Here is a 14042-nt window from a genome sequence, read left to right on the forward strand (position 1 = left end):
GCTTTGTAAATTTTGTTGTAAAAATGAGAAATTGCTCATAAACTTTGAACCCCTATAACTTCCTTAAAATTTTTTTTTTTTCCAAAATTGTTCTGATGTAAAGTAGACATGTGGTAAATGTTATTTATTAATTATTTTGTGTCATATGTCTCGTTGGTTTTAGAGCATAAAAATTCAAAGTTTGAAAATTACAAAATTTTCAAAATTTTCGCAAAATTTCCGTTTTTTTCACAAAGAAACGCAAAAAATATCGGCCTAAATTTACCACTAACATGAAGCCCAATATGTCACGAAAAAACAATCTTAGAATCACCGGGATCCGGTGAAGCGTTCCAGAGTTATAACCTCATAAAGTGACACTGGTCAGAATTGCAAAAAATGGCCTGGTCTTTAGGGTCAAAATAGGCTTGGGGCTGAAGGGGTTAAAGTCAACACTGCAAGCAGATAAGCATATTGTGAGCAGCGCCGATTACTATTAAGGTCCAGTCACACATAACGAGATCGTGAACGAGATCGCTACTACGTCACACTTTCTGGATCGTTTATGAGTCGTTGTTGAAATCGCATGTTGGGTGTCACACATAACGAGTTTATGAACGAGCATGCGTCCCGTATAACGATATTTCAAATCGTTGGGACCCTGTCACACAGCAACTATGTTAACGATTCCAATCCCATTAGGGGCGTAGTAAAATGCAGTGAGTCACGTAGGCGTGCATTTGCGTCGCCTTTTCCATACCCCCCTCCGCTTTCATTGGCGGCCAATACTGCGTTCTGATTGGGCGGCTGGGCGGGCGGCGCCTTTTCCACACCCTCCGCTCTGATTGGTGTCCAATACTGCGTTCTGATTGGGCATGCAGGGGGCGTATCTAGCGGTTAAATTTCGGATCGCGTCACCCTTTGTCACTTCTTTTGCGCTTTGCTTTGAGATAGAACCTGCGTCTCCACCCTGATTCCTTCGTCCATTGTACCCGGTCGCTTTGTTGGTGTGTTTTTCGGATCGAAGCCGCAGCTGCACCTGGAGTTATCCCTGCAGTGCTCTCGAGTGTCGGTGAGATCGTATTTGCGATTCCGCTTGGATTCTACATTGATAGACAGATATACACTTCTTTGAAAAGGTAGGTTTTTTTTTTGGGGGGGGGGCTTATTTTTGATTAATGTTCTTGCTGTTAGATAAATGTTAATATTTATTATGTGAGTTAATTAAAGTTGCTGGCTTTTATCTGTGTGTGTATAATGCCTTTTAAAGAGGGGTCTCTCCATAGTGCTGTTTGTAATGTGTCCTATCCTAGCATCACTGGCTCTTTTGTCTCTCAGCTACAGCCGCCATTTTGTGTTTCTGCCACACATAGGGGCGGCCATTTTAGTCTCTGCCACACCATAACCCAAAATTGTGATCGGTTTATTGCAACTTCTTTTATGTTCACATATAAATTTTGCATTCTTTATTTCAGATGGCTTATTATAACAAAGAAGACTTTGTGCGTGAGCTTCTGGATTTGTATAAATCACTGCCCTGCTTGTAGAGAATCAAATCCGCAGAATATTCTGACAGAATAAAAAAACAAGCCGCCTATGCCCAACTGGTGGAGCTTTTTAAAAAACACAGTGGAGGCGAGGCGGTGGATGCCAAACTTGTAAAAAAGAAAATACAAGGCTTGAGGACTGTATACAAGAAAGAAGCTAATAAGGTGGAGAAATCCAAAAAGTCAGGGGCCGGCACTGACCAGGTGTATGTTTCACCTTTGTGGTATTTTAATCTCCTTGAATTCACAAGGGACCAGGAGCTACCTCGAAGGATGGAAAGCTCCTACCAAACAAACCAAGACCTGGAAGCAGACATCCCAATCGATGACATCCCGATCGATGACAACACCTCCGCTGTTGTAGATGTAAGTACCTAATTTGCTTCACGGTACATAGCATTAAAACTTTTTATGTACATGCCATTGAGGAATACAAAATAGTAACTTCTTTTTACCATGATTTATTGTGCAGTTTTGAAAAGTTATCCCTTCCAGTTCAGATAAGTGCACTCCAATACAATTTTGTCACACTTAAATTAAATTTCATAACTATTAATGTATGACTTTTACTTAACATTTATTTTTCTGTTCCCGCAGAACCCTCAGACAGATATGGTGAGGCCCCAATTGAATGAGAACCCCACCACATCTATCGAGCCTATTGTGGAGGATAATGAGGCACCTGCACCCTCTGGTGAAATGCGGCGAACACATTTCCGCAAAAAGAAGGCCACCACCCCTGTGACATCCGCTGAATTTTATTCTTTGGCAAACAAACTGCTATCACAGCCAAAAAGCACTCCAGTTGATAGCTTTGCCACATTTGCATCAGACAGACTCAGCAAATTGGATTCCACACAGAGGGAGCAAGCAGAGAGACTAATGCTTGAAGTCCTAAGAAAGGCAGGCCGAGGAGAACTTGATGACACTGACACTATATGCAAGATGAACCAGCCCCATCATTCTACTACATGGATTCCTCGCCAGCCCCTGCGAAGTACACCAAAGAGGATGCATCCACCAAGCTTGCAGCTTGACCTCCCCCCCACAGTATCCCCCCCCACAGTATCCCCCCCCCACATTATCCCATTTATTCAAATGATTCATTTTTAACCCAACTGTTATCTCCCACCCGGCCAGAATATGCCACCCAATATGAAGAGGGCAACTAAATTTTGTTATTGTTGTTGTTTTGTTATTTGAGTGTAATTTTAATTGATTGTTATATTTTCATTGTAATAATAAATTTATGTTGGTTCAATCTTGCTGCCTGCTTTACTTAATTCAGCATATGGTTGTGATGCCCTGGCAAAACAAGGTAGTTACAGAGATTGTACCATACTCCACCCTCATTGGCATACCACCACACAACCCCCACACTCATGTACACCAAACAACCAGTAAAGCCTAGTCACCCCCTCGTGACAAAGGACATAGCAGTGTGTGGGAACAGGCAGATAGGAGTGCCCACCTAGGGGTCCTGAGATGTCAGGGGCGGGACCACTGTAGTCAAGTACTGACAGTTGAAGTGAAGTAGTCTGAAGCATAGCGGAGTCAGGGGTTGGGGTCCATGTATGTAATATAATGTTTGTGAGTGTTAATTAACCCGATGTGTACCTCTGGCGATGTTATTCGGTCATCGGATTCGTCAGGCAATGGTATTTGGTCTTGGGGTTTCTCCGACGATGGTATTAAGATTTCAGGTTCCACTGGTAATCGTATGCAGTCTTTCTGTTCGTCTGTGGCACAGCACACTTTCCCAATCATTCCACTGCAGGCAACATGAGCCTGACCTACTGCACACACGTCTTCTTCCTTGGTAACCTTGGCATCAACCCCACCTTCTCGCTACTGGACCAGCCTTTTATATAGTGCCCACTGCACCACAGTTGTCACCTGACTCGACATCCTGCTCCGCCAAAGTTGGATTAATGGGATTGGTGCATCTATACAGATGCCTACATGTAATATGATGTTTGTGAGTGGTGAGTTTGTGAGTGGTGATAGCTGTTAACTTGCTTTATGCAATGAGACATACCAAACAGCAGATATCAATTTCAAATTTTTTATCACACAACATGTAAACAAAACATGTAAATTTTTAAAGAAAAAAAAAAAAGATCCCCGTTAGTTGCTGCTGCCCTCCCCTTGGCCAGCCACATAACGGGCCAGCATCGCCGCATGCCGCCCCACTTTGGCCATCAGCCTCCTCTGGGCTGCCATCAGTCGTCTTTGGGAAGCGACGATGTTCGCTTGTGAGGAGAGTAGTTCAGCCAAAGTGGCTATGCCTATGGAGGGAATGGTAAAAGTTATAAATCATAATTTTTATTTCTGCTTATTATTACAAAGTAGGAGATTCATGACTTACGGTTATCCCCCTCGTCAGATATAGATGGACTAATCGAACCTGGACTAACATCTATGAAAACAAAAAACACTTTATAGTACTCAACAGCTTTTTGTTTTGCACTTTATATGGAGTTTATGTTATATGAAACAATTACCGGGGGCCGATCCGGCCGGTGGCTCCTGTGGGTGCTCCTCCTCCTCCTCTGGTGGCTGTAGCTCCACCGGGGGCTCGGGATCATCATGGGGCACATGCACCTGTGGGGGCTCTCCATCCTCTGCGGCCCCTTGCTCCTCTGGGGGTTCTTAAGAAAATATAAAGTTTAATGTGGTTGCGTTATGATACATATAGGACTGTGGGGGGTACATTAAAATATATGGCGGACTACGTAGCCTACCTTATACATCGACTATGGGGGTGCATTAGAACACATTGTGGACTATGTGGTGCAGTATAATATATGGAGAACTATGGGGTGAATTAAAATACATGGAGAACTCTAGGAAATTCATTACAGTTCATGGAGGACTATGGGATGCATTATAATATATGAAGGGTTATGTGGAACCCTTTATACTATATGGAAGGCTATGTGGAGGGCCAATATTGTATTTGGAGAACTAGATATGAGGGGGGACAAAAATACAAGCAGGAGATGGAATTTTTTTATGCTGAGGGGAAAAGGCCCACTACCCACAGCACCCAGCTTTCCCATGCTCTCTCTGATATGGGAAAGCTGGGTGCTGAGGGATTGATGTTTTGCCAAGCATGGCGAAGCTGGGTGCCAAGGACAAGAGGTATATCAGAACATATGAAAACTGTGTGCTGATAGAGGGTTGTCAGTTCATGGGAAATCTTGGTGTAGAGAGCCTAGTGTCTGCGTAATTTCCCTGTGTCCCGAGTGTCAGTGTAACTAGCCCGTACCACAAGTGTCGGTGTATCTATCGATCTATGCAATAGATCTATATATATATAGATCTATTACATATTATATATATATAATATATATATTATATATATATAATCTATCTATCGATCTATTACATAGATCGATAGATTATATATATAATTTTAATAAAAAAAAAATAATAATATTATATATATATATATAATAATAAATATATATACATTTAAAAATATATATATTTATTATTTATATATTATATGTATATATTTATTTTTATAATAATATATATATATATATATATAATTAATATATATTATATATATATTTTTATTTTTATAATTATATATATAGATATATATATATATATATATATATATATATATATATATATATATATATATATATATATTATTTATATATATATTATGTATCTATATTTATTTTTATTATTATATATATATAAATATATTTTTATAATTTTATATATATATATATATTTATATATATATATATATATATATATAATATATATATTATATATATATAATCTATCTATCGATCTATTACATAGATCGCTAGATTATATATATATAATTTTAATTAAAAAACAAAAAAAAAATATATATATATAATAAATATATACATTTAAATATATATTTATTATTTATATATTATATGTGTATATTTATTTTTATATTTATATATATATAATTAATATGTATTATATATATATTTATTTTTAAAATTATATATATAGATATATATATATATATATATATATATATATATTATTTATATATATATATTATATATATATATATTTATTTTTCTAATTATATATATATATATTTATTTTTATAATTTTATATATATATATATATATAAAAATATATATATATATATATATAATTATATATAGATAGATATATATATATATTTAAGAACACCATTATAAGTTGCCTAGGCACACTCATCTGCACCTACCTTGGTTAGACTGCAACTCTGCTTGTATGGCAGAGATCAGGGCACTGGAGCGGTACCGCAGATCCGCTAGTTTTTTGCGGATCTGGGCACAGGTGCGATGCAAATTAAACCTCCTCCTCAGCCCACGTTGGATCCTGCGCAATACCGCTTTTTTATGGAGAAGTGGATGCTCTTGCGACCCACGGCAATCGTAGTCGCGAGCATCCACTTCCCTTATTAGATAGCGGACCTCCGCCTCTCCCCAAGCTGTCGCTCTCCTGCGTGCCGCCATTGTTATCATTGGTCGCAGGTGTGTCTGCGTAGCAAACGCAGTTGCGTCACCCGTGGTAACGCCTCTTCACATCTGATTCGACGGATAGCGTCACATGAATGCTAGCTCCAATCAGATTGGGGTGGGCGTTGTTGATCATGCTCCAGCCAATGGCCGATGATATTACATCTTCGGCCATGGCTGGATTGTTGATTGGTGAAATATTACAATTGCTATGATTGAAGGTGAAAGTGCGACGCACTTTTAACAAATCATAATGATCTTTGCTGCAGAAATGAGATCGCGCCATGACGCAAATGGTGTGTCAAGGGTCGTGATAGCACACACTGCGAGCACACATACAATTATAAAAAATCGATAAAGAGATGTCGTTTGATGACGTTTTCGGGGACGCACAAACGTCCCCGTTTAAAAAACCCAAATAAAAATATATACGGCTTCATATTCATAACATTGTGTGTTTTTTTTTTTTATTGCATTGGCACATGGAAATCATAATTGTACAAGAGCCCTAAATGATGTATTCATCATACAGCTGGACGCCAAATTGAGGAAGTAAATAAACCTTTTCAGGGTTTTACCTAAAGAAAAGCAATGTTGAAGTTAAAAGTGAACATTTTACTTTTAAACCCAAAAATCAAATTTTAGTCATACCATTGAGCATTTTTACTAGGGTATCATGAAAAAATTCACCATAAAATATATTGTGCAATTTCTTCTTAGTGCACCGATATGTAATATGTCGTGGAAATCAACTGGTTTGGCACATATTTTGGCACGCTGTTGTTCGCTACGCTCACTCTCAATGTGCGATCCGGAGCAGGAGGCCCAATGCTAGCGGTGATGACTCGCCCACCCCAGGACTATGGGACACCCGGTGCCGGGCCGGACTAGTCTGGGGGTCGTAAGTGGTGGCGGGGCCCCACCTCGTGACCCTACCGGGAGTCAACTGATATGGCTTCAGTGGGGGTGATTGTAGTTTATATTCGTGACGCCACCTTAATCCGCCGCTGCTATATGGGGCCTCCGGGGGTGATGGAACGGCAGCAATGGTGGTACTGCTCCCCACAATAGCCCTTAATAATGAATGAATGACAAACAAATCTTGTGGAAAGTAAAAACAACTGTTTATTAAAGTAATCATCAAAAATGACATTTTAGTATAAATGTGATGAACATAACAATACAAGTAACCATATATTTTAAAATTAAGAAGGGAAGTTTCTTAAACAAATCAATACAAGAAAATAAAACTCAGCATAAATGTGCTCAATACAAGTTTATCTAATGCTGCCACGTAATTGCACCAGGACCATTAAAATATTGGCAGTACTTTTCTCGACAGGCCTTCGCATCATCGGTATTTCTGCCGGGCGCCAATGGTTGAAGTCCTGCGATTGCGGGATCTTCAGAATGCCATTCGCCAAGCACCACTTCACCATTTAAGTCAACAGAGTCTACAAAGCCTGTTGGACAGTACGTAATAGCATCTCGCCGTCGAAGAAAGTTGTGAAGGGCGCAACAGGCCAAAACAACTGCGTCTATTGATGGTAGACTCAGGTTAATTGGTGTGTGGAAAACTCGGAAGCGATTTGCCATTATCCCAAAGGCATTTTCCACAACCCTGCATGCCCTTGATAATCTGTAATTGAACCTTTGTCTTTCCGCCGTTAGACTTTTCTGGGGGAATGGTTTCATGATATTGGGATGAAGTGGGAAGGCTTCATCGCCCACAAATACAAAGTTAAGGTTTGCGGTAGTGTCAGAGTTGGGGGGCAAGTGCAGTTCACCATTTTGCAAACGTTCACCAAAGCCTGTGTGCTCTAAAACCCCACCGTCAGAAACCCTGCCATTCATGCCAACATCAACAGCAATAAATTCGTAATTGGCATTCACAAGGGCCATTAGGATGATGCTGAAATAGCCCTTATAGTTATAAAAATAGGAGCCGCTGTTCAATGGTTGAGTGATCCGCACATGTTTCCCGTCCAAAGCACCACCACAGTTTGGGAACTGCCAAAGGTGCTCAAAATCGGAGGCAATCTTCTGCCATTCCTCCACAGTTTTGGGGAACTCAATGTAGTTACGCAGACTGTGGAAAATTGCTCTACATGTTTCCGGAATAAGAACGCTGAGCAGGGACCTTGAAATTGCAGAAGAAAAATGTAAGTCTTGCAGGGAGCGTCCGGTGGCCAGGAAACGCAGCGTGACTGCCAATCTTTCATCTGCCGGGATGGCAGCACGCATCGCTGTATTCTTGCGCTGAATAATTGGCGTAACTCTTTCGAGTAAAAGGCTGAATGATTCTTCTGACATCCGCAGAAAATTGTGGAAATCCTGAGGATTATTTTCCTGCAGCTCTCTTAGCAGTTGCATGTGGGAGTATTTGTACCTCTTCTGCAGCCACTCTCTGGTCCACATGCAGCGCTTTCGTTTGGAACGCCTCTGTTCCCCTTCACGTAGCTGACCGGCCTCAAACATCAATGCAGCACCCAGCACAACACGCTGCATGTCGTTCATGTTGTCCACACTGCAAAAAAAAAATGTAAAGATGAGAGAAGTTGCTATAAACCAATCACATTTTTTTGGGGGGGTGTAGAAGAGACACTAAAATGGCCACCCCCATAGAAGTGCACCAGTTCTAACTGTGTCAGAGAAAAAAAATGGCGGCTGTAATTGTGTCAGAGAAACAAAATGGCGGCTGTAACTGTGTCAGAGAAACAAAATGGCGGCTGTAACTGTGTCAGAGAAACAAAATGGCGGCTGTAACTGTGTCAGAGAAACAAAATGGCGGCTGTAACTGTGTCAGAGAAACAAAATGGCGGCTGTAACTGTGTCAGAGAAACAAAATGGCGGCTGTAACTGTGTCAGAGAAACAAAATGGCGGGTGTAACTGTGTCAGAGAAACAAAATGGCGGCTGTAACTGTGTCAGAGAAACAAAATGGCGGGTGTAACTGTGTCAGAGAAACAAAATGGCGGCTGTAACTGTGTCAGAGAAACAAAAAGGCAGCAGTAGCAGAGAGACAAAATAGCCAGCAATACTAGATAAGGACAAATAAAAGGACGATGGACGCACAAAAGGCAATATGTATACAGATAACAACCAACCACTTTCATTATCCGCAAAAATAATTACTATCTATAAACACAAATACTTTCAATACTATAACAAAAAAATGGAACAAGTAACAAAGACTTTTCGAAAATGACTTACCGCGTCCAGAAAATGCAGCCGTCTATGTTATCTATTAATAATAGCAGTTTCGATCCTCACAGCGACACGCTCGGGAACAAATGAGGGATTAATCCAAGTGCAGATGCGGCTTTGATCCGAAAACCAAGCAAGCGGGAACAAAGCACGAATGAATCTGGGTGTAGTCACAGGTGTGCTCCTAGAAGACTCAAAAGGGAACAAAGCATGAAGCGATACCCAATCAGAATGCAATAGTGTTCTCATTACTAACCAATCGGTGCAGAGAGGGGCGCGGAAATTGTGACGTAACTACACACTATTGTTCTCAGCGCCAACCAATGGGTGCAGAAGGGGCGTGGAAACGGGGACGCAACAACACGCCTTCGTGCATCTCATCTAGGTCGTCAACGAAATCGTTAGTAGGGTGTCAGACATACAGATTCATGCAGCCCAGCAGGACTCCAAAGAGCCAAAAATGGCCCAAGCTGTTCGGCATCGATCAGCGATTTCGCAGCAGGGGGTGAATCGTTGGTACGTGTCAAACGTGACGAGATCGCAATTGAAGTCGTTCTTGTGTCACAGAAACTGTGACGTAGTAACGATCTCGTTTATGATCTCGTTATGTGTGAAGTGGCCTTTACAGTTCACCAACTTGATGGTCATGGGACAATTGCTTGTTATCTTCCCTGAGCCATGATACCTCCAGCAAATTATGTAATTAGCTGAAGTCTTCAGTAATACCTCATCCGCCCCTTTGGATCTTAGATGGATTCATTTGTGGCACTAGTACCCTTCCTTTTAATTTCTTCTTAGGAACCCCATTATGGAGATTTTATGAACCCTGGCTTATGCATGAAACTCTTGACCACCTGGTACTTTTCCATACTGCTTACTAGGCAATCAGCATCTCACATGGTGTTCAGCTCTAAACTCACAGAGTGTCATGGTGATTTCTGACCCTGTTCACACTGCAGAGACTGACACGTCACACTATGATTTCCCTGGTGCTTTGGAGTTGCACATTCAGATTCGGGTGTCAACCAGTTGTGTTCTTACAAGTGATCAGTCTTGCATTAATTTCTGCTAGCTTGTAGATTGCTGTAGGACACATATCACAGCCATATCTGTCCTTTAAAAGATTGGGGAGCATGTTGCTCCATGACTATTATAGCTTCATTTGTGGTAACGGTTCTTGTGCTGTGGTGATCTTGTTCTGGTGATCTCCTGTGCACTATTTTGTGTGTTGTGGAAATATTTTCATTTACTGTTTATTTCCTCCCTGATTCTTTATTTCCTCCTGAGCATGTATTGTCTTAGCTTTGTGTTGGTGTGTGTGTGTACAGTGATTTTGAGTTTTTCCCTGGTTGTCTATTTGTGTGGGATAAACCACTCCTGTCCTGACCCTTCCCAGGGGCGGATGAGAGGGGGTGAGATATAGACCAGGGCTACTCAGGAGCTAGGGTTAGGAAAGTAGCCCAAACATTGTCACCATTAGGCGTATCTTTGGGAACATCGACATCGGAAGCTTCCCTAGTCCTAAGGCCAGTGTAGGTGCCCCTGCTCCATGTTACCTCATCACACCCCATGACACAGCATTTTGGGAATCTTTCTGTACAACCCATGAATAAACAGACTTCCGAACGGAGTGAATAAATCAGCCCATAACAACCCACTCCACCATCTGAACTGAAAAGGAGGTATCTGTTTGCAACCACCTTTGGACAAGGTGCAAGAAAACAAATATTTGGGAGTTTGGAGTTTTGTCACAGTGTAAGTTTAGTGGTACAATAATCATGCCCTGACAGTTAAAATCAATTCTAAGTTTGCCAGTATTTTGTTTTTTTTCACTTTTGGCTTCAGACAAGGTTAGCTCATAAAAGGCCTTTTGTGACTCGTCAGTTTGATAGGGCATCAGAACCTCAGCCCTCTGCTCCCATGTTACCTTCTTCCACTCTGCGACCCTTTCAAATACAGTTAAAATGGCCTTGACATTATCACCCGAGGTCATTTTTTGTTTAGCTCGTCTTACTGCTTTTTTAGATGTGTGAGCCTTCACCTGCTTTGCCTCTGCTAGGAGATTCATCTGCCTCTGCTGCTCCCACTTTCTGGTTCCATTGGAGCAGCAGTTTGTTTCTTGTTGGGTGAGCTGCTGAGCTTGCTTGTTTGGGTGGGAAGCAATGCATGGGAATACATAATAAAAAAAGAACATAAAAATTGTCTTTTTGTTCATCTGTTATTATGCGGTGGAGTTGAGAACATAGATCCTAGAGCAAGCTACAAAAAGCTATGTCACTAGTGACCCTTTGTAGATGAAACTATTTATTATTACACCTTACCTAATATGCTTCCTGTACCACCAATGAGAAAGATTGTTGATAAATAATAAATTCTTTTATTCCATAGGTCAACGCATTTCAGGGATCAAGTCCCCTTCTTCAGGACCAAGCAAGAATTAACAATATTGTTATTGTTGATTCTTTCTTGGTCCTGAATAGAGTTGAGCGCGGTTCGTGGTTCGTGGTTCTCCAGTTCTAGGCTCGAGTGATTTTGGGGCATGTTCTAGATCGAACTAGAACTCGAGCTTTTTTGCAAAAGCTCGATAGTTCTAGAAACGTTCGAGAACGGTTCTAGCAGCAAAAAACCAGCTAAATCCTAGCTTGGTTTCTGCTGTAATAGTGTAAGTCACTCTGTGAATCACACTATTATGACATTTCAGTGTATACTGTGCGGGAACAGCGCCTTCAGATCACTGCTGTTTGTATAATGGCGATCGCCATTTTTTTTTTTTTTTTTCTTGTCTTCCTTCCCTAAGCGCGCGCGTCTTGTGGGGCGGGCCAGCATGTCAGCCAATCCCAGACACACACACAGCTAAGTGGACTTTTAGCCAGAGAAGCAACGGCATGTGTGATAGGATGTCCATGTCACATGTCCCTGCATTATAAAACCGGACATTTTCCTCCAGGACGCCATTATCTCTTCTGCGTCTTTGGTGTCAGACATCACTGTCGCAGCTCCGTCCTCCTGAGTCCTATCGCCGATACAGCTGTATGCGCTCCATACAGAGCGCTGGACAGCATAGGGATAGCACTTTCTAGCAGTCCTTTTAAGGGCTCAAACCGGCAGGGTCAGAGTTAAGGTGACAGGTCCTGAAAACAGCGCCAGCGTCTGTGTAGCCAAGGTCAGGGATTTCCTCCCTGCATTTCCCTATTAGGAGGGATAGAAAGGCAGGCTTCCATTCCTCTACACAGAGCCCCAAAATCCTGGCACTGTACCCTCGTGTCCTCTGCATACTCCAACTCATTATAACTAAGCCATTATACTAGCAAACACTCAGTGTACCTAGTGGCATCCTATCTGTGGCTATTGGACTTTGCTATAGTCCCACTAGTGCAAAGACATTTGCAGAGCGCGTCTGCCTGCATTGCACACTCCAACTCATTATAACTAAGCCATTATACTAGCAAACACTCAGTGTACCTAGTGGCATCCTATCTGTGGCTATTGGACTTTGCTATAGTCCCACTAGTGCAAAGACATTTGCAGAGCGCGTCTGCCTGCATTGCACACTCCAACTCATGATAACTAAGCCATTATACTAGCAAACACTCAGTGTACCTAGTGGCATCCTAAACGTGGCTATTGGACTTTGCTATAGTCCCACTAGTGCAAAGACAGTTGCAGAGCGCATCTGCCTGCATTGCACACTCCAACTCATTATAACTAAGCCATTATACTAGCAAACACTCAGTGTACCTAGTGGCATCCTATCTGTGGCTATTGGACTTTGCTATAGTCCCACTAGTGCAAAGACATTTGCAGAGCGCGTCTGCCTGCATTGCACACTCCAACTCATTATAACTAAGCCATTATACTAGCAAACACTCAGTGTACCTAGTGGCATCCTATACGTGGCTATTGGACTTTGCTATAGTCACACTAGTGCAAAGACATTTGCAGAGCGCGTCTGCCTGCATTGCACACTCCAACTCATTATAACTAAGCCATTATACTAGCAAACACTCAGTGTACCTAGTGGCATCCTATCTGTGGCTATTGGACTTTGCTATAATCCCACTAGTGCAAAGACATTTGCAGAGCGCGTCTGCCTGCATTGCACACTCCAACTCATGATAACTAAGCCATTATACTAGCAAACACTCAGTGTACCTAGTGGCATCCTATACGTGGCTATTGGACTTTGCTATAGTCCCACTAGTGCAAAGACATTTGCAGAGCGCATCTGCCTGCATTGCACACTCCAACTCATTATAACTAAGCCATTATACTAGCAAACACTCAGTGTACCTAGTGGCATCCTATCTGTGGCTATTGGACTTTGCTATAGTCCCACTAGTACAAAGACATTTGCAGAGCGCGTCTGCCTGCATTGCACACTCCAACTCATTATAACTAAGCCATTATACTAGCAAACACTCAGTGTACCTAGTGGCATCCTATCTGTGGCTATTGGACTTTGTTATAGTCCTACTAGTGCAAAGACATTTGCAGAGCGCGTCTGCCTGCATTGCACACTCCAACTCATGATAACTAAGCCATTATACTAGCAAACACTCAGTGTACCTAGTGGCATCCTATACGTGGCTATTGGACTTTGCTATAGTCCCACTAGTGCAAAGACATTTGCAGAGCGCGTCTGCCTGCATTGCACACTCCAACTCATTATAACTAAGCCATTATACTAGCAAACACTCAGTGTACCTAGTGGCATCCTATACGTGGCTATTGGACTTTGCTATAGTCACACTAGTGCAAAGACATTTGCAGAGCGCGTCTGCCTGCATTGCACACTCCA

Source organism: Anomaloglossus baeobatrachus, chromosome 2 (assembly GCF_048569485.1).
Source record: "Anomaloglossus baeobatrachus isolate aAnoBae1 chromosome 2, aAnoBae1.hap1, whole genome shotgun sequence".
NCBI classification, from domain to species: domain Eukaryota; kingdom Metazoa; phylum Chordata; class Amphibia; order Anura; family Aromobatidae; genus Anomaloglossus; species Anomaloglossus baeobatrachus.